The sequence below is a fragment of the Oncorhynchus clarkii genome, unplaced genomic scaffold (genome assembly GCF_045791955.1).
Source record: "Oncorhynchus clarkii lewisi isolate Uvic-CL-2024 unplaced genomic scaffold, UVic_Ocla_1.0 unplaced_contig_2031_pilon_pilon, whole genome shotgun sequence".
In the NCBI taxonomy this organism is placed as follows: Eukaryota; Metazoa; Chordata; class Actinopteri; order Salmoniformes; family Salmonidae; genus Oncorhynchus; species Oncorhynchus clarkii.
In genome coordinates, this window is record NW_027258796.1 from 15,001 (window position 1) to 34,303 (window position 19,303).

General features: G+C 52.3%; 5 non-coding genes and 3 pseudogenes across 5 annotated transcripts; all 8 read left to right on the forward strand.

Annotated features, from left to right (window-relative positions):
- The first annotated feature begins 4,260 nt into the window (after positions 1-4,260).
- Positions 4,261-4,451, forward strand: LOC139398583 (U2 spliceosomal RNA). Its single transcript, XR_011631492.1, has one exon. It is a non-coding gene; the product is annotated as a U2 spliceosomal RNA (small nuclear RNA).
- Positions 4,452-4,913: 462 nt separating this feature from the next.
- On the forward strand, positions 4,914-5,030 carry LOC139398574 (U5 spliceosomal RNA). The gene has a single exon (XR_011631485.1). It is a non-coding gene; the product is annotated as a U5 spliceosomal RNA (small nuclear RNA).
- Positions 5,031-7,303: 2,273 nt separating this feature from the next.
- Positions 7,304-7,481, forward strand: LOC139398569 (U2 spliceosomal RNA; annotated as a pseudogene).
- Positions 7,482-8,064: 583 nt separating this feature from the next.
- On the forward strand, positions 8,065-8,181 carry LOC139398575 (U5 spliceosomal RNA). Its single transcript, XR_011631486.1, has one exon. It is a non-coding gene; the product is annotated as a U5 spliceosomal RNA (small nuclear RNA).
- A 5,544-nt stretch (positions 8,182-13,725) lies between these two features.
- LOC139398570 (U2 spliceosomal RNA) lies at positions 13,726-13,906 on the forward strand (annotated as a pseudogene).
- Positions 13,907-14,544: 638 nt separating this feature from the next.
- On the forward strand, positions 14,545-14,661 carry LOC139398576 (U5 spliceosomal RNA). The gene has a single exon (XR_011631487.1). It is a non-coding gene; the product is annotated as a U5 spliceosomal RNA (small nuclear RNA).
- Positions 14,662-17,668: 3,007 nt separating this feature from the next.
- On the forward strand, positions 17,669-17,843 carry LOC139398578 (U2 spliceosomal RNA; annotated as a pseudogene).
- Positions 17,844-18,324: 481 nt separating this feature from the next.
- On the forward strand, positions 18,325-18,441 carry LOC139398577 (U5 spliceosomal RNA). The gene has a single exon (XR_011631488.1). It is a non-coding gene; the product is annotated as a U5 spliceosomal RNA (small nuclear RNA).
- Positions 18,442-19,303: the final 862 nt, after the last annotated feature.

Below are 19,303 nucleotides of genomic sequence, written 5' to 3' on the forward strand. Positions count from 1 at the left end.
CGGGAAGGAGCGGAGAAGAGGGAGAGTGGGACAGTGGCGCGAGAAGGAGTGGAAGAGGGAACGGGGACGGAGGGAGGGGTGGAGGTGGGAGGGGGAGGGGGTGGGAGGGGTGGGAGGGGGAGATGGGGGGAAGGAGTGGGGGGACAGCCTGCCAGGCTTCCTTGAGGAAGAGACAAGGGAGATGGTGGAGGAGTTAGCGGGGAAGGGACGTTGTGTCTCCCCGCTACCTCCTTCACCAAAGAAGAAAGGAAAGAAGAGAAGGGGAAGTTGGCAGGAAGTGAGAGGGAGGGGGGTGGGGAGGGGGAGGGGGGTGCTAAGAGAACGGCGGGGGGGGGGTGCATTGGCCTCCCTGTTTGCCTCAGCCCCTTACATCCTAGTGGAGGATGACTCAAGTGAGGGGTCTGTGGGCTGTGTGATAGAGGGATCCCAACTCCTGTTTGGGGAGATGGGGTCCCCTACACTCAGCCCCGAGGCATACAGGGAGGAGGGGGTGGACGGTGGTGGTGGGGAACCCAGGATGCAGGGCACTCGGCCTAACACACTGCCCGCATCCTGGGTTGGAGAGATGGAGGAGGACGGGGGGGCGTCAGGAGAGGAGAGGACGTCCCCGCCGGTGGAGATGGACCAGGGGAGCATCGGGTGAGTCTCCTGTTTTTTTTGTTCTGTTTGGGGTTATTTGTTTGTTTTGTTTATAAATAATTAAATGAATATTTCTGTTAAATTGTTTAGTTTAAATGTAAGGGGGTTGAGGGATGTTGTTAAAAGGAGGGCGGTGTTTAATTTTTTAGAGGGTGTGGGGTTTGATTTTTGTTTTTTACAGGAGGTTCACCTGAGGGATGGTGGGGATGTGGCTAGATTTAGGAAGGAGTGGGATAAGGGGGAATCTTTTTGGGGCATAGGAGGGGTGCACTCAACAGGAGTAGGAATATTGTGTGGTAATAGAGAAGTTAAGGTAGAGAGCACTTTTGTAATAGTGCAGGGTAGAGTATTGGGGATAGATGTAGTGTATAGAGAAGCTAGGTATAGATTAATTGGGGTATATGGGCCACAGGTGGCGGCAGACAGAAGGGAGATGGTGGACTGTCTGGCGCCCCTGTGTGTCACAAATAGGCACTTGGTGATAGGAGGGGACTTTAATATAGATTTAGGGGTAGGTGGTGATAGTAGTGCAGGCGCAATCACCGGGCTAATGGCTTGCCATGGTCTGGTTGATGGTGGCCTGCATACTACTCCGGCAATGGTCGGTCCTACATGGCGCAACTCCAGGGGGGTTGCGCGGAGGCTCGACTACATTTTTATATCCAGGTCTTTGGGTCAGTTGTCTGGGCGCCTGTTGCCTGTGTTCTTCACGGATCACGACGGGGTGTTCCTGCAGGTGGGGTCGCCAGTCTGCCTCTTCGGTAGGGGGTACTGGAAGCTAGATCGGGATATACTGGAGGAGCAGGCTTTCGTTGACGCATTTTTTTGTTTCTTTCGGAGGCTTGACGGCCTCCGGTCCATGTGCGAGGGGGTGTTAGAGTGGTGGGATTTAGTGAAGGTGAGGATTAGGGCTTTTATAATAGGATATTGTAAAAGGAAAAAAAGGGAGGAAAGGAGGGAGGTGGATCGTATCCAAAGGTTAATTGAACTCGAGTACGGGCAACCTCGGCGGGTCGATTGACTGGGAGAGATTCGCAGCCCTAAAGGCGCAGCTCAGGGAGCTGCAGGAGCAGAAGGCTCGAGCTTTCCTGGAGCGTGCGCATAGTGGCTTTCTAGAACATAATGAGACTTGTTCCGCTATGTTCTTTAAGTCGGTTAGGGCCAGGCAGAGTAGGAGGGTAATGCATGGCGTTAGGGAAGAAAATGGTAGTATAGTAAGTAAACCAGAGGAAATGGTCAGGGTGACAACTGATCATTTCCGAGGTTTATTTAAGGAAAGGGAAATAGATGTAGAGCAGGGAGACGTGTTTTTAGAACACTTGTCCCGGCGGTTGCCGGAGGACATTAGAGACGTGATGGAGGCCCAGATCTCACTAGAAGAGGTTGAGAGCGCTCTTAGGAGGATGGGTAAAGGGAAGGTGCCTGGGATGGATGGCCTGCCGGCTGAGTTTTACCTCAAGTTTTGGGGTATACTTGGACCGGTGGTCCTCGAAGTCTTGAAGGCCATCCTTGAGACGGGTGTCCCGGGGGGATCAATGGCTGTTGGTGTGCTGTCACTTCTTTATAAGAAGGGGGAAGCAACTGACCTTAGCAACTGGCGGCCGTTGACCATGCTGTGCGTAGATTACAAGATTCTTGCAAAGGTTTTAGCAGACCGGTTGCGCACAGCCCTTCCCTACGTCGTCCATGAGGATCAGACGTGCGGGGTAGAGGGCCGCTCTATAAGATGGAACCTACAGTTGATTAGGGACTCCATCGCCTGGGTTGAAGATAGAGGGCTGCCTTTAATGGTAGCAGCGCTAGATCAGGCGAAAGCCTTTGATCGCGTGAATAGATCCTTTCTATTCAGGGTATTAGGTAGATTAGGATTTGGGGAGAAGTTTATAGGATGGATCCGTACATTATATGTCGGAGCGGGGTGTCGAGTTAGTGTAAATAGTCACTTAGGTGACGTTTTTGACCTCTCGTCTGGGGTCAGGCAGGGATGCCCACTCTCGGCCCTCCTCTTCGTACTGTACATGGAGCCTCTGGGGGCTGCCATTAGGGCAGACACAGGGGTGGAGGGCTTGTTGATCCCTGGGAGCGGCGGGCTGCGTGTTAAGATGACGCAGTACGCCGACGACACTTCCTTGCTGTTGTGCAAGGACTCGTGCCTGACAAGGTCTCTTGCCATCATTGGGGATTTCACCCAAGCGTCGGGGGCGGTTCTGAATCATGCAAAGTCTTCCGTTAAGTTTTTCGGAAGATGGCGCGGTAGAACGGATGTGCCCGGGGGGTTATCTCTCTGTGAGGGGGCCCTGAGGATTCTCTGGGTCCATTTTGAGACTTCCGGCTCAGCGACGCTGAACTGGAACATGGGTATCGCAGTGGTTCAGAGGAAGCTAGCAATGTGGAAGGCTAGGTCTTTGTCTTTTATAGGTAAGGTCCTGGTCCTAAAGGTGGATGTATTGCCATCTCTTTTGTACTTGGCGTACATCTACCCATTGCCGGCTTGTCTGAGGAGGCCTCTAGTGAGGCTTGTGTTTCAGTTCATGTGGGGTGGCAGGTACGAGTGGGTCGCCAGGGCGCGCATGCTCTGTCCCATCGGGGAGGGAGGTAGGGGGGTACCACATCTCCCCCTCAAGCTAGACGCCATTTTTGTTTCTTTCCTGTTGACGGAGCTTGCTCGTCCGGTTATACACCCGTCCGGTTACCTCCTGCGGGTGTTCTTCTCGTATCAGGCGAGAAGCGTAATGGTGTGGTCTAACGCGGGTCCTCGGGCGGAACAGCTGCCGTGGCACTTTGGCCATGCGGCCAAGTGGCTGCGTGCGCACCCCGAGGTTGAAGTTGCCCGAGTAGGTTTAGATCACAGGCACCTGTACGAGGAGGTCAGGCAGGCAGGGAGTCCTGCGCCTGTAGCGGGCATCTCGTCAGTGGTCTGGGAGGGAGTGCAGGCGCGGGGCCTGGACAACAGGCTCAAGGACCTGAATTGGTTGAGCCTCCATAAGTGCTTGCCGGTACGTTCCATCATGTACCGGCATAGTTTGTCACGATCCTCCACCTGTCCAAGATCTGCTTGTGGCAGGGAGGAGACTGTGCGCCATGCCTTCTGGGACTGTGCCTTTGCCGGACTAGTCTGGGCTAGGGCACGGGTGTTGCTAGGTATGGTTAGGAGCGATTTTTTGCTGACTTGGGCTAGGTTAGAGCGAGGCGTAGGGAGAGCGAGGGGAACGGATAGGGACAGGTTTCTGCTCTGGCTTCTCATGAGTCTCTTTAAAAGGGGGCTGTGGGAAGCCAGGCAGAATCTAGTTAAGACAGGGAGAGATTGGGGGGTGGAAGGGATAGTGAGGAGGGTGGAAGGTGATGTGAGGGGGAGGATGAAGAGGGAGGAGATAAAGTGGGGGCAGCATGCGGCACGGGAGAGGTGGAAGGGGGGATTAGGGCTGGGAGTGTTAGAGTGAGGTTTGTAAGGGGATAGATTAGGGAAGGGAAGATAGGGAAGGGTTAGGTATTGGTTAGGTATGACGGGGAGGGACGATGCTCCCCTGAGGTTTGTTTTTGTTTGGGTGTTTGGTGATTTTGTAAATAGAATGAATGAGAATTATTATTCTGTAAAGTATGAATGGTATTGAGTGTAAATAAATTATTTTTTGTAAAAAAAAATAAAAAAAATAAAAAAATCTGTTCTTATCAGTTTAATATCTGATACGTCCCCCATCGGGGGACTACATATTAAATGGATTTTTCGAACAGGGAGTCGGAAATGGGGCTTGCTCCGTCCGCTCCACGCATCGACCCGGTATTGCAGTACCTCCGGGAACGGTGCAACACTTTTCTCACGTTGTCAAGGAAAAATACAAATTCACAAAGGTATGTAAATAGCTGGCTGGCTGGCTGGCTGGCTAGCAGAAGAAGAAGAGAAGGAAAGAAACATTCAAACTCTTAGAAAGGCGAAGCGCCCTTCAATGGGGTCCCCCGTTTCCCGCCATTTTACTTAAAAAAAAAAAAAAAAAAATAAAAATTGGGCCAGGATTGTGTGTGTGTGTGTGTCCCTCTCTCTCTCTCTCTCTCTCTCTCTCTCTCTCTCTCTCTCTCTCTCTCTCTCTCTCTCTCTCTCTCTCTCTCTCTCTCTCTCTCTCTCTCTCTCTGTGCCTCTGTGTCTCTGTGTCTGTGACCTTCTTTTTATCCACAGACAGCCCTCGAAAACTTGGAAGAGTGGGTTCCGGGAGCACCCGCGGGAACCCTGCCTAGAGTGCACAGAGTGTGTCTCGGGCCCCGACCTCTTGACTTCCATATGACTCTGGTTTCTCTTCATTACGCACAAGCCTTTCGCCTTTTACTAAAGACTTCCGTGGAGAGGAACACTTACGAGTTCAACGTATTTTTGGAGCGGCTTTGCTTCTTGCAGAGCCCGGTATCTTGTTTCAAGAGAAATTGACAGAGATGGGCCAGGATAGTGACTTAAAGACGCATTAGCGACTTTTTCCAAAAAAACACCTGCCTGTCGCCAGTGAAACGGTGGGTGGGTGGGTGGGTGAGTGAGTGAGTGGGGGTGGAGGGAGAGAGGAGCTGGCTTTTGCCAACCCACCCGCTGAGGTCTGTCGAGACCCCCGGGGGTCCGGCGGTTTCAGGGTTCCATTTGTGGGTTATCGCTTCTCGGCCTTTTGGCTCAGATCAAGCTTGGTACCGAGGTGCCCCAGAGCTCGCTGAGTCAAAAGGTCGAACTAGGAGGGCGATAAAGGTTTATATCCTTTGAGCAGGAGAAGGAAAGGATGACTCCTTATGTGTCAGTCCCGGGAGTCGGGCTGGCGAACACGGTGCGATTTGCATGGAGTGAAAAGGACATGGAGCCTTTTGGAAGAGAAGAGTTTGGGAGGACCTTGCTGATTGGGGTGCTCAAGCTGGGCGTGGAAGATGTCTTTTGCCTCCAAGAAAATGCAGCAGAGAGAGCCTTTGAGGTCACTTTCTACAAAGAGGAAAAGCATGACGAAATTATGCGGAAGGCGAGAGTGCTGGAGAAGGAGAGGCCCATATGCCATTATGTGGTGAGAAGTCTGGCAAAGAACAATTTTAGGATAGTTACGGTCAAGATGTACAACCCCTATGTGAAGGAAGAGGACGTGAGGGCATTCTTGGGGAGATATATGACCAACATCTCCTCAGCAAGGCTCCTGAAGGACACCATTGGGTTTTGGGACGGGAGGAGAAGTTTTCAGGCGCTCCTCAAGGAAGACCCGGGGGGTATAGGAGGGTACCTCCATCCTCCAGCTATGTTCTCCCTGGGGGCTGACAGGGGGACATTGTATTATGCGCGTCAGCCTCCGTTCTGCAGGCGGTGTATGGCCTATGGCCATATACTAGCCTCGTGCAGCAAGATGAAGTGTAGGTACTGTGGGTCGGGTGAGCACGAGGCTAGGGACTGTGTCGAGCCGAGGACATGCCACGGGTGTGGCTCGGTAGCGCACCTGTGGCGGGACTGCCCGGCTCGGAGGGGGTCATACGCGTCTGCAGCTGGGGGGGGAGCGAGAGCGGAGGATGGAGGAAGACGAGGAAGAGAGGAGCCGGAAGATGGGAGTGGAAAGACTGCACAGAAGGAGTCGGAGGGTGGAGGAGAAAAAGAGGAGAAGAGAGCTGGGACAGAGAAAGAGGACGGGATGGAAGAAGAGGAGGACGGGACAGAAGGTGAGGTGGTCGGGACAGAAGAAGAGGTGGCCGGGATGGAAGGAGAAGGAGTCGGAATAGAGGTTGGGAAGGAGGTTGAAGGAGAAAAGGGAAAGAAAAAGAAGAAGAAGACTGCGACGAGGATGGAGGAGAGTGAGGAGATGGGGAGAGTCGAGAGACCAGAGGAGACAACAGTGGAGAGAAAGGAGGTGGAGGAGGGTTTGGAGAAGGAACCGGAAGGAGAGACGGAAAGGCGAAGGGGGGTGAAGAATTGGGAGGGGAGTGGAGTGTCGAAGGAAAGGCTGGAGGAGTTGAGAGGGATGGTGAGGAATTTGGTAGAAAAGGAAATGGGGAAGGCAAAGGAGAAGGAAGGAACGGTGTGTGACGTTGGATATCGAAGTCCTTTTCTGAATGATCCTCCGTGCAAGAGGCCAAAGAAGGTGGTGGACAGCAGGTGGAGGAGGGGTGGTAAAAAGGGGGGGGGGCAGTGCGGGGGGGTGGGGAGGCAGCGGGGCCCTCGTGGGCTCCATCTTCCTCATCTTTTAGACCCCTCGCTGAGCATGACCTCCCAGGGATGGCCCAAAGCTGGATGATGGAGGGAGAGTCGGACTTTCTCTTTGGGGATGAAGCGTCCCCGGTCCGGAGTCCGGAGGAGGGGGGGGTGATGGACTTGAGGGTGGGGCAGGTGCCGGGGGTGGTTGCTGTATTCAGCGGAGGGGGGACGGTGGGAGATGGGAGCAATGTAGGGCCACAGTTAGACGAGTTAGACGGGATAGAGAAGGGGAGCAATGGGTGAGTTTTTGTTGTAAAATAGGTGGGGTAAAAGTTAGCAGTTTTGGACTGATTTTTTGTGTTTGGTTGATAGAAGATATTTAAGTTAATGGGATAATGAAGATTATTGTTTGGTAATTTGGATTTGGCAATAGTTTATTAGTTATGGAATGATTATTTGTAGTGTGGTGTATTTGGATATTTAAGTTGATGGAATTGTGAAAGTGTATTGTTTGGTTTTTGAAGATAATAAATATATTTTGTAAAAAAAAAAAAAATCTGTTCTTATCAGTTTAATATCTGATACGTCCCCCATCGGGGGACTACATATTAAATGGATTTTTCGAACAGGGAGTCGGAAATGGGGCTTGCTCCGTCCGCTCCACGCATCGACCCGGTATTGCAGTACCTCCGGGAACGGTGCAACACTTTTCTCACGTTGTCAAGGAAAAATACAAATTCACAAAGGTATGTAAATAGCTGGCTGGCTGGCTGGCTGGCTGGCTAGCAGAAGAAGAAGAGAAGGAAAGAAACATTCAAACTCTTAGAAAGGCGAAGCGCCCTTCAATGGGGTCCCCCGTTTCCCGCCATTTTACTTAAAAAATAAAAATAACAAAAATAAAAAAAAATTTGGGCCAGGATTGTGTGTGTGTGTGTGTGTGTGTGTGTGTGTCTCTCTCTCTCTCTCTCTCTCTCTCTCTCTCTCTCTCTCTCTCTCTCTCTCTCTCTCTCTCTCTCTCTCTCTCTCTCTCTCTCTCTCTCTCTCTCTCTCTCTCTCTCTCTCTCTCTCTCTCTCTCTCTCTCTCTCTCTCTCTCTCTCTCTCTCTCTCTCTCTCTCTCTCTCTCTCTCTCTCTCTCTCTCTCTCTCTCTCGCTGTGTCTCTGTGTCTGTGACCTTCTTTTTATCCACAGACAGCCCTCGAAAACTTGGAAGAGTGGGTTCCGGGAGCACCCGCGGGAACCCTGCCTAGAGTGCACAGAGTGTGTCTCGGGCCCCGACCTCTTGACTTCCATATGACTCTGGTTTCTCTTCATTACGCACAAGCCTTTCGCCTTTTACTAAAGACTTCCGTGGAGAGGAACACTTACGAGTTCAACGTATTTTTGGAGCGGCTTTGCTTCTTGCAGAGCCCGGTATCTTGTTTCAAGAGAAATTGACAGAGATGGGCCAGGATAGTGACTTAAAGACGCATTAGCGACTTTTTCCAAAAAAACACCTGCCTGTCGCCAGTGAAACGGTGGGTGGGTGGGTGGGTGAGTGAGTGAGTGGGGGTGGAGGGAGAGAGGAGCTGGCTTTTGCCAACCCACCCGCTGAGGTCTGTCGAGACCCCCGGGGGTCCGGCGGTTTCATGGTTCCATTTGTGGGTTATCGCTTCTCGGCCTTTTGGCTCAGTACAAGCTTGACACCGAGGTGTCCCAAAGCCCGCTGAGTCAGGAGGTCGAAGGAAGACAGGAGGGAGGATTTTCATTTTTGCTGAAAGGGATCGGTTGGAATTTCCGGTTTTCCTTTTTTTGGCTTCTTGTTTAAGAGAGCTTTTCTTTGAAGAAATGGAGGGCAATGCACAGAAACGGTCGGTTCCGGTGGTTGGATTGGCGAACACAGTGCGTTTCGCATGGAAGGACAAGGAGGTTGAGCAATTCGGGAGAGAAACCTTTGGCAGAACAATCCTGATGGGGAGTCTTAAACTGCTGGTGAAAGATGTCCTATGCCTCCAGGATAACCCCATGGAGAGAGCCTTTGATGTGACCTGCTACACTGAAGAGAAACATGATGAAATCATGAAAAAGGTGAAGGCTTTGGAAGGAGAAAGGCCTATGAGCCTCTACGAAGTGACTAGCCTGGCAAGGAGTAATTTCCGGGTAGTAACAGTGACAATGTATAACCCGCATGTCAAAGATGAAGAGGTGAGGGCTTTCCTGGGACGGTTTATGGACAAGGTCTCCTCAGCAAGGCTCATCAGGGACTCCCTGGGATTCTGGAATGGGAGAAGAGGGTTCCAGGCACTCCTCAGGGAGGACCCAAACGGGCAGGGTGGCTACCTCCATCCTCCTGCAATGTTCTCCCTGGGGGCTGACAGGGGGACGTTGTATTATGCACGTCAGCCCCCTTTCTGCAGGCGCTGTATGGCCTATGGTCATATCCTCGCCTCGTGTAGCATAAAGAAGTGCAGAATTTGTGGATCTGCTGAGCACGAGGCGAGGGAGTGTGACGAGCCCAAGGCGTGCCACGGGTGTGGCTCGTCAGCACACCTGTGGCGGGAGTGCCCGGTTCGTCACAGGTCGTACGCGTCTGCAGCTGGAGGGGGAGCAGGAGCGGGGGATGGGGGAAGGAAAGGAGGGAAAGAAAGGGCGCCTCCGGACCAGGGCTTGGGTCGAGAGAGGAAAACGGCACAGAGAGAGGAGGTGCAAGGAGCGGAAGCAGGAAGAAAAAGGGAAGACACTGGAGCAGGAAAAGAAAAAAAGGAGAAAGAAAGAAAGAAAGGGAGTGGAGAACCGAGAAAGAGCAACAGTGGAGGGGGAGCCGGTGACAGGGGCTGTGGATCGGGGGGAGGAGGGGGGGAGGGGGGTGTGGGGGTCGAGCTTCCTAGTGGAGGAGATGAGGGAAATGGCGGAGGGGATAGGGGGGAAAGGGGGTGGTGTCTCCCCGCTGCCTCTTACACCAAAGAAAAATAGAGCGAAGAGGATGGGAGAAACGACATGCAGTGAGAGGGAGGGGGGTGTGGAAGGGGAGGGGGGGGTAAGCGAGTGATGGGGGAGAGGAAGGGGTCATTGGCCTCGCTGTTTGCCACAGGCCCTCAGCACTTGGGGGAGAGTGAATCCCTGGAAGTGGATCGGGGCTGTTTGGCTGGGGCTTCCCAACTCCTCTTTGGGGGGATGGGACCCCCTAGCCCCGGCCCGGAAACTTTCAGGGAGGGAGTTGGCGGAGAACCCGGGGTACAGGGTACTCCAAATCCTAACACCTTACCTGCATCCTGGGGTGGAATGATGGAGGAGGACGGAGGGACATCAGGGGAGGAGGGGATGCTCCTGCCAGAGGTGATGGACCAGGGGAGCATCGGGTGAGCCTCCTGTTTCTTTGTGATTGTAGTTATAGTTTTTGAATATTGGATTTAAGGGTGTTTTATTTCATAATATAATCCTATGTTTATTTTGTTTAGTTTAAATGTTAGGGGTCTAAGGGATTTTGTTAAGAGGAGGGCGGTGTTTAGTTTTTTAGAGGGGGTGGGCTTTAATGTTTGTTTTTTACAGGAGGTTCACCTGAGGGATGGAGGGGATGTTGAAAGGTTTAGGAGGGAGTGGGTAAAGGGAGATTCGTTGTGGGGCATAGGAGGGGTGCACTCAACGGGGGTAGGGATATTGTTTGGGAATAGGGAGATAATTGTAGAGAGCACTTTTGTTGTAATACAGGGTAGAGTTTTGGGGGTTGATGTCAAGTATAGGGAGATTAGATATAGGTTATTTGGGGTGTATGGGCCACAGGCGGCGGCAGACAGGAGGGTGATGGTGGACTGTCTGGCGCCCCTGTGTGTTACAAATAGGCACTTGGTGATAGGTGGTGATTTTAACATAGATTTAGGGATAGCGGGGGACAGTAGTGCAGGTGCCATCACCGGGCTAATGGCCTGCCATGGTCTGGTTGATGGTGGCCTGCACACTACTCCGGCAATGGTCGGTCCTACATGGCGCAACTCCAGGGGGGTTGCGCGGAGGCTCGACTATATCTTTGTATCTAGGTCTTTGGGTCGGTTGTCTGGGCGGCTGTTGCCTGTCTTCTTTTCGGACCATGACGGGGTGCTCCTACAGGTGGGGTCGCCAGTCTGCCTCTTCGGTAGGGGGTACTGGAAACTAGATCGGGATTTACTGGATGAGCAGGTCTTTGTCAATGCCGTCACAGGGGTGTTTCGGGGGCTTGAAGGTCTCCGGCCCATGTGTGAGGGGGTGTTAGAGTGGTGGGATTTAGTAAAGGTAAGGATTAGGGCCTTTATTATAGGATATGGTAAGAGGAAAAAAAGGGAGGAAAGGAGGGAGGTGGATCATATCCAAAGGTTGCTCGAACTCGAGTACGAGGCAGGCAACCTCGGCGGGTCGATTGACTGGGAGAGATCCACAGCCCTGAAGGCGCAGCTCAGGGAGCTGCAGGAGCAGAAGGCTCGAGTTTTCCTGGAGCATGCACATAGTGGCTTTTTAGAACAGAATGAGACTTGTTCCGCTATGTTCTTTAAGTCGGTCAGGGCCAGGCAGAGTAGGAAGGTAATGCATGGAGTTAGAGAAGAAGATGGTAGTGTAGTAAGTAAACGAGAGGAGATGGTCAGGGTGACAACTGATCATTTCCGAGGTTTATTTAAGGAAAGGGAAATAGATGTAGAGCAGGGAAATGTGTTTTTAGAACACTTGTCCCGGCGGTTGCCGGAGGACATTAGAGATGTGATGGAGGCCCAGATCTCCCTCGAGGAGGTTGAGAGCGCCCTCAGGAGGATGGGTAAAGGGAAGGTGCCTGGGATGGATGGTCTACCGGCCGAGTTTTATCTCAAGTTTTGGGGTGTACTTGGACCGGTGGTACTCGAAGTCTTGAAGGCCATCCTTGAGACAGGGGTCCCAGGGGGATCAATGGCTGTTGGTGTGCTGTCACTTCTGTACAAGAAGGGGGACGCAACAGACCTTGGCAACTGGCGGCCATTGACCATGCTGTGTGTAAACTACAAGTTGCTTGCAAAGGTCTTAGCGGATCGGTTGCGCACAGCCCTTCCCTACGTCGTCCACGAGGATCAGACGTGCGGGGTAGAGGGACGCTCTATTAGATGGAACCTTCAGTTGATCAGGGACTCCATCGCCTGGGTTGAAGATAGAGGTCTGCCTTTAATGGTAGCAGCGCTTGATCAGGCGAAAGCCTTTGATCGCGTGAATAGATCATTTCTATTCAGGGTATTAGGTAGATTAGGATTTGGGGAGAAGTATATAGGATGGATCCGTACATTATATGTCGGAGCGGGGTGTCGAGTTAGCGTAAATAGTCACTTGGGTGACGTTTTTGACCTCTCGTCTGGGGTCAGGCAGGGATGCCCGCTCTCGGCACTCCTCTTCGTTCTGTACATGGAGCCTCTGGGGGCTGCCATTAGGGCAGACACAGGGGTGGAGGGCTTGTTGATCCCTGGAAGCGGTGGGCTGCGTGTTAAGATGACGCAGTACGCCGACGACACTTCCTTGCTCCTATGCAAGGACTCGTGCCTGACAAGGTCCCTTGCCATCATTGGGGATTTCACCCGAGCGTCGGGGGCGGTTCTGAACCATGCAAAGTCTTCCGTTAAGTTTTTCGGAAGATGGCGCGGTAGAACGGATGTGCCCGGGGGGTTATCTCTCTGTGAGGGGGCCCTGAGGATTCTCGGGGTCCATTTTGAGACCTCTGGCTCAGCGACGCTGAACTGGAACATGAAGATCGCAGTGGTACAGAGGAAGCTAGCAATGTGGAAGGCTAGGTCGTTGTCCTTTATAGGCAAGGTCCTGGTCCTAAAAGTGGATGTATTGCCATCTCTATTGTATTTGGCATACATCTACCCATTGCCGGCTTGTCTGAGGAGGCCTCTGGTGAGGCTTGTGTTTCAGTTCATGTGGGGTGGCAGGTACGAGTGGGTCGCCAGGGCACGCATGCTCTGTCCCATCGGGGAGGGAGGTAGGGGGGTACCAAACATCCCCCTCAAGTTGGACACAATATTTGTGTCCTTCGTGTTGACAGAGCTGGCTCATCCGGTGATACACCCGTCCGGTTACCTCCTGCGGGTGTTCTTCTCGTACCAAGCGAGAAGCGTAATGGTGTGGTCTAACACGGGTCCTCGGGCGGAACAGCTGCCGTGGCACTTTGGCCATGCGGCCAAGTGGCTGCGAGCGCACCCCGAGGTTGAAGTTGCCCGAGTAGGTTTAGACCACAGGCACCTGTACGAGGAGGTCAGGCAGGCAGGGAGTCCTCCGCCTGTGGCGGGTATCTCGTCGGTGGTCTGGGAGGGAGTGCAGGCGCGGGGCCTGGACAACAGGCTCAAGGACCTGAATTGGTTGAGCCTCCACAAGTGCTTGCCGGTACGTTCCATCATGTACCGGCATAGCTTGGCGCGATCCCCCACCTGCCCAAGATCTGCTTGTGGCAGGGAGGAGACTGTGCGCCATGCCTTTTGGGACTGTGCCTTTGCCGGAGTGGTATGGGCTAGGGCACGGGTGTTGATAGTTTTGGTCAGGAGCGATTTTGTGGTGACGTGGGCTAGATTAGAAAGAGGTGTAGGGAGAGCGAGGGGAACAGATAGGGATAGGTTTCTGCTCTGGCTTCTCATGAGCCTCTTTAAACGGGGGCTGTGGGAAGCCAGGCAGAATTTGGTAAAGACAGGGAGAGATTGGGGGGTGGAAGGAGATTTAAGAGGGAGGATGAAGAGGGAGGAAAAGAGGTGGGGGCAGCATGCGGCACGGGAGAGGTGGAAAGGGGGATTAGGGCTGGTAGTGATTTAGGTTTTGGGAGGAAATAGATTAGGATCGTGGAGATAGGGAAAGGTATTGGTTAGGTATAACGGGGAGGGATGATGCTCCCCTGAGTTCTTTTTTTGGGGGCTTTGTTTTGTAGATGGAAAAATACCATTATATAAGTTTGAATGAGAATCATTATGTTGTAAAGTATGAATGGTATTGATGGTAATAAATTAATTTGTTAAAAAAAAAAAAAAAAATCTGTTCTTATCAGTTTAATATCTGATACGTCCCCCATCGGGGGACTACATATTAAATGGATTTTTCGAACAGGGAGTCGGAAATGGGGCTTGCTCCGTCCGCTCCACGCATCGACCCGGTATTGCAGTACCTCCGGGAACGGTGCAACACTTTTCTCACGTTGTCAAGGAAAAATACAAATTCACAAAGGTATGTAAATAGCTGGCTGGCTGGCTGGCTAGCAGAAGAAGAAGAAGAAGAGAAGGAAAGAAACATTCAAACTCTTAGAAAGGCAAAGCGCCCTTCAATGGGGTCCCCCGTTTCCCGCCATTTTACTTAAAAAAAAAAAATAAAATAAAAAAAATTTGGGCCAGGATTCATTCTCTCTCTCTCTCTCTCTCTCTCTCTCTCTCTCTCTCTCTCTCTCTCTCTCTCTCTCTCTCTCTCTCTCTCTCTCTCTCTCTCTCTCTCTCTCTCTCTCTCTCTCTCTCTCTCTCTCTCTCTCTCTCTCTCTCTCTCTCTCTCTCTCTCTCTCTCTCTCTCTCTCTCTCTCTCTCTCTCTCTCTCTCTCTCTCTCTCTCTCTCTCTCTCTCTCTCTCTCTCTCTCTCTCTCTCTCTCTCTCTCTCTCTCTCTCTCTCTCTCTCTCTCTCTCTCTCTCTCTCTCTCTCTCTCTCTCTCTCTCTCTCTGACCTTCTTTTTATCCACAGACAGCCCTCGAAAACTTGGAAGAGTGGGTTCCGGGAGCACCCGCGGGAACCCTGCCTAGAGTGCACAGAGTGTGTCTCGGGCCCCGACCTCTTGACTTCCATATGACTCTGGTTTCTCTTCATTACGCACAAGCCTTTCGCCTTTTACTAAAGACTTCCGTGGAGAGGAACACTTACGAGTTCAACGTATTTTTGGAGCGGCTTTGCTTCTTGCAGAGCCCGGTAATCTTGTTTCAAGAGAAATTGAAAAGGGAAACGGTGGGTGGGTGGTTGAGTGAGTGGGGGTGGAGGGAGAGAGGAGCTGGCTTTTGCCAACCCACCCGCTGAGGTCTGTCGAGACCTCCGGCGGTTTCATGGTTCCATTTGTGGGTTATCGCTTCTCGGCCTTTTGGCTCAGTACAAGCTTGATACCGAGGTGTCCTACAGCCCCTGAGTCAAGAGGTCGAAGTAGGTAGGCGGTACAATTTTTGCGTTTTTGGGTATTTTTGGATCTCTGAATTCTGGGCCATTTTTGGCTTTTCTTTTCATTTTCCTTTTTCCTGGAGGAGAGGAGTGGAACGAAGCCAAGTGTGCCAATCTATTTTGGGAATGGCGAAAAACTCGTCATATGGGTCGGTCCCAGGGATCGGGCTTGCCAATACTTTGCGGTTTGCATGGAAAGAAAAAGAGAAGGAACCATTTGGAAGAGAAACCTTTGGACGATCAATCTTGATGGGAGTTCTTAAACTGGCGGTAAAAGATGTGTATTGCCTCCAAGGCAACTTGTTGGAGGGTGTTTTTGATGTAGCATTCTACACAGAGGCCAAACATGACGAGGTTCTTCAAAAGGCGAGAACAGTCGGAGGGGAGAAGCCGATGTGCAATTATGAAGTTAAGAGTTTGGCAAAGAACAATTTCAGGATCGTAACAGTAAATATCTACAACCCCTATGTAAAGGACGAGGAGGTGAGGGCCTTCCTGGGGAGATATATGGATAATGTCTCCTCAGGAAGGCACCTCAAGGATACGCTTGGGTTTTGGAATGGAAGAAGAGGCTTCCAAGCTCTCCTAAGAGAAGACCCTAAGGGAATAGGTGGGTACCTTCATCCCCCAGCTATGTTCTCCCTGGGGGCTGACAGGGGGACTTTATACTATGCACGTCAGCCCCCATTCTGCAGGCGCTGTATGGCCTATGGACATATCCTGGCCTCGTGCAGCACTAGAAAGTGTCGATTTTGTGGGTCTGGGGAGCACGAGGCCAGGGACTGTGACGAGCCGAAGGCGTGCCACGGGTGTGGTTCCACTCAGCACCTGTGGCGCGATTGCCCGGCTCGTCAGCGGTCATACGCGTCTGCAGTCGGAGGGGGAGCAGGAGCAGGGGATGGGGGTAGAAGAGGAGGGGAAGGAAGTAAATCCCAGGCAAAGGGCGTGAGCCCAGAGGATAAGGACGAAAGGGAAGGACGAAAAGAAGAGGAGAAAGGAGAGACTACAGCAGAAGAAGTGGGAAGAGAAGGAACTGGAGCGGAAGAAGGAAAGGAGAAGAATGGAAGAAAGGAAGAGCAAGAGAGAACAATAGAGAAGGGAGGGGTGGTGGAGGGGGTGCCGGTGGAAGGACCTGTGGAGGTGGTGGAGGAGGGGGGAGGGGGTGTGAGAGAGTGGGGGGACAGCATGTCAAGTTCCTGTGTAGAGGAGATGAGAGAAATGGTGGAGGGGCTAGCGGGGGAGAGGGGTGGTGTCTCCCCGCTACCTCCTACACCAAAAAAGAAAGGGAAGAGGAAGAACTTGACAGGCAGGGAGAGGGAGGGGGTTGTGGATGGAGGGGAGGGGGGGGAAGCCAAGAGAGGGATGGGGGAGGGAAAGGTAAAGTTGTCTTCTCTTTTTTCTGCAGCCCCGCAGCTTTCTGTGGAAGGTGAATCCCTGGAGGTTGGTCTGGATGTTTTGACTGGGGGTTCTCAGCTCCTCTTTGAGGGGCTGGGATCCCCTAGTCTCAGCCCGGCGGCTTTCAGGGAGGAAGAAATGGAGGGTGTTGGTGGGGAACCCAGGATGCAGGGAACTCGGCCTAACACCATACCTGCATCCTGGGTTGGAGTAATGGAGGAGGACGGGGGGACGTCAGATGAGGGGAAGAGGCCTCTAGTGAGGCTCGTGTTTCAGTTCATGTGGGGTGGCAGGTACGAGTGGGTCGCCAGGGCACGCATGCTCTGTCCCATCGGGGAGGGAGGTAGGGGGGTACCTAACATCCCCCTCAAGCTGGACACAATTTTTGTGTCCTTTGTGTTGACAGAACTGGCTCATCCGGTGATACACCCGTCCGGTTACCTCCTACGGGTGTTCTTCTCCTACCAAGCGAGAAGCGTAATGGTGTGGTCTAACACGGGTCCTCGGGCGGAACAGCTGCCGTGGCACTTTGGCCATGCGGCCAAGTGGTTGCGTGCGCACCCCGAGGTTGAAGTTCCCGAGTAGGTTTAGACCACAGGCACCTGTACGAAGAGGTCAGGCAGGCAGGCAGTCCTGCGCCTGTAGCGGGCATCTCGGAAGTGGTCTGGGAGGGAGTGCAGGCGCGGGGCCTGGACAACAGGCTCAAGGACCTGAATTGGTTGAGCCTCCACAAGTGTTTGCCGGTACGGTCCACCATGTACCGGCATAGCTTGGCGCGATCCCCCACCTGCCCAAGGTCTGCTTGTGGCAGGGAGGAGACTGTGCGCCATGCTTTTTGGGACTGTGCCTTTGCCGGAGTGGTATGGGCGAGGGCACGGGTGTTGATAGTTTTGGTAAGAGGTGATTTTGTGGTGACATGGGCTAGGTTAGAGAGAGGCGTAGGGAGAGCGAGGGGTACAGATAGGGATAGATTTCTGCTCTGGCTTCTCATGAGCCTCTTTAAACGGGGGCTGTGGGAAGCCAGGCAGAATTTGGTAAAGACAGGGAGAGATTGGGGGGTGGAAGGGATATTTAGGAGGGTGGAAGGAGATTTAAGAGGTAGGATGAAGAGGGAGGAGAGGAAGTGGGGGAAACATGCGGCACGGGAGAGATGGAAAGGGGGTTTAGGGCTGGGGGTGTTAGATTGAGATTTATAAGGGGATAGATTAGGGGCGGAGAGATAGGGAAAGGTAGTGGTTAGGAATGACGGGGAGGGATGATGCTCCCCTGAGGTTTCGTTTTGTTTTGGTGTTTTTGTAAATATGATTTTGTAAAGTATGAATGAGAAATATGATTTTGTAAAAGAATGAATGGTATTGATGGTAAATAAAATTATTTTTTGTAAAAAAAAAATCTGTTCTTATCAGTTTAATATCTGATACGTCCCCCATCGGGGGACTACATATTAAATGGATTTTTCGAACAGGGAGTCGGAAATGGGGCTTGCTCCGTCCGCTCCACGCATCGACCCGGTATTGCAGTACCTCCGGGAACGGTGCAACACTTTTCTCACGTTGTCAAGGAAAAATACAAATTCACAAAGGTATGTAAATACCTGGCTGGCTGGCTGGCTGGCTAGCAGAAGAAGAAGAAGAAGAGAAGGAAAGAAACATTCAAACTCTTAGAAAGGCAAAGCGCCCTTCAATGGGGTCCCCCGTTTCCCGCCATTTTACTTAAAAAAATATAAATAAAAAAAAATTTGGGCCAGGATTCTCTCTCTCTCTCTCTCTCTCTCTCTCTCTCTCTCTCTCTCTCTCTCTCTCTCTCTCTCTCTCTCTCTCTCTCTCTCGCTCTCTCTCTCTCTCTCTCTCTCTCGCTCTCTCGCTCTCTCTCGCTCTCTCTCGCTCTCTCTCGCTCTCTCGCTCTCGCTCTGCCTCTGTGACCTTCTTTTTATCCACAGACAGCCCTCGAAAACTTGGAAGAGTGGGTTCCGGGAGCACCCGCGGGAACCCTGCCTAGAGTGCTCAGAGACCTCTTGACTTCCATATGACTCTGGTTTCTCTTCATTACGCACAAGCCTTTCGCCTTTTACTAAAGACTTCCGTGGAGAGGAACACTTACGAGTTCAACGTATTTTTGGAGCGGCTTTGCTTCTTGCAGAGCCCGGTATCTTGTTTCAAGAGAAATTGACAGAGATGGGCCAGGATAGTGACTTAAAGACGCATTAGCGACTTTTTCCAAAAAAACACCTGCCTGTCGCCAGGGAAACGGTGGGTGGGTGGGTGGGTGGGTGGTTGAGTGAGTGGGGGTGGAGGGAGAGAGGAGCTGGCTTTTGCCAACCCACCCGCTGAGGTCTGTCGAGACCCCCGGGGGTCCGGCGGTTTCATGGTTCCATTTGTGGGTTATCGCTTCTCGGCCTTTTGGCTCAGATCAAGCTCGGTACTGAGGTGCCCCAGAGCCCGCTGAGTCAAAGGTCGAAGGCCGGTGGGCGTTAAGAGTTTTTTGGGAATTTTGAAAAAAATTTCTGAAAACAAATTAAACTACAGCCATACAGATATGGCTGGTAGTGGGAGCACAGGGTCGGTTCCGAGGGCCGGACTAAAGAACATCATTCGGTTTGCATGGAAGAAGGACGAAGAAGTACGAATGCCAAGAGATACATTTGGAAGAACTGTGCTGATGGGGGCCCTGAAACTGAAGATCCCAGAGGTGACACTATGGAAGAGGCTTATGACGTGACTCTTCACACAGAAGGAATGTGCGATGTGGTGATGGACAGAGCAAAAGCGGCGGCTGGGGAGAGGCCTTTGTCATTTTTTGACATAACGTGCCTGGCAAAGACCAACTTTAGGACGATAAATGTACATATGTACAATCCGCATGTGGCAGACAGCACGATAGGAGCGTTCCTGGGCCGGTATTGTGATGTGACGTCGGGGGCAAGGTACGTGAAGGACTCGTTGGGGTTCTGGAATGGACGCCGCCAGTTCCAGGTACTGCTGAGGCCGGATAAAGAAGGGTTCGAA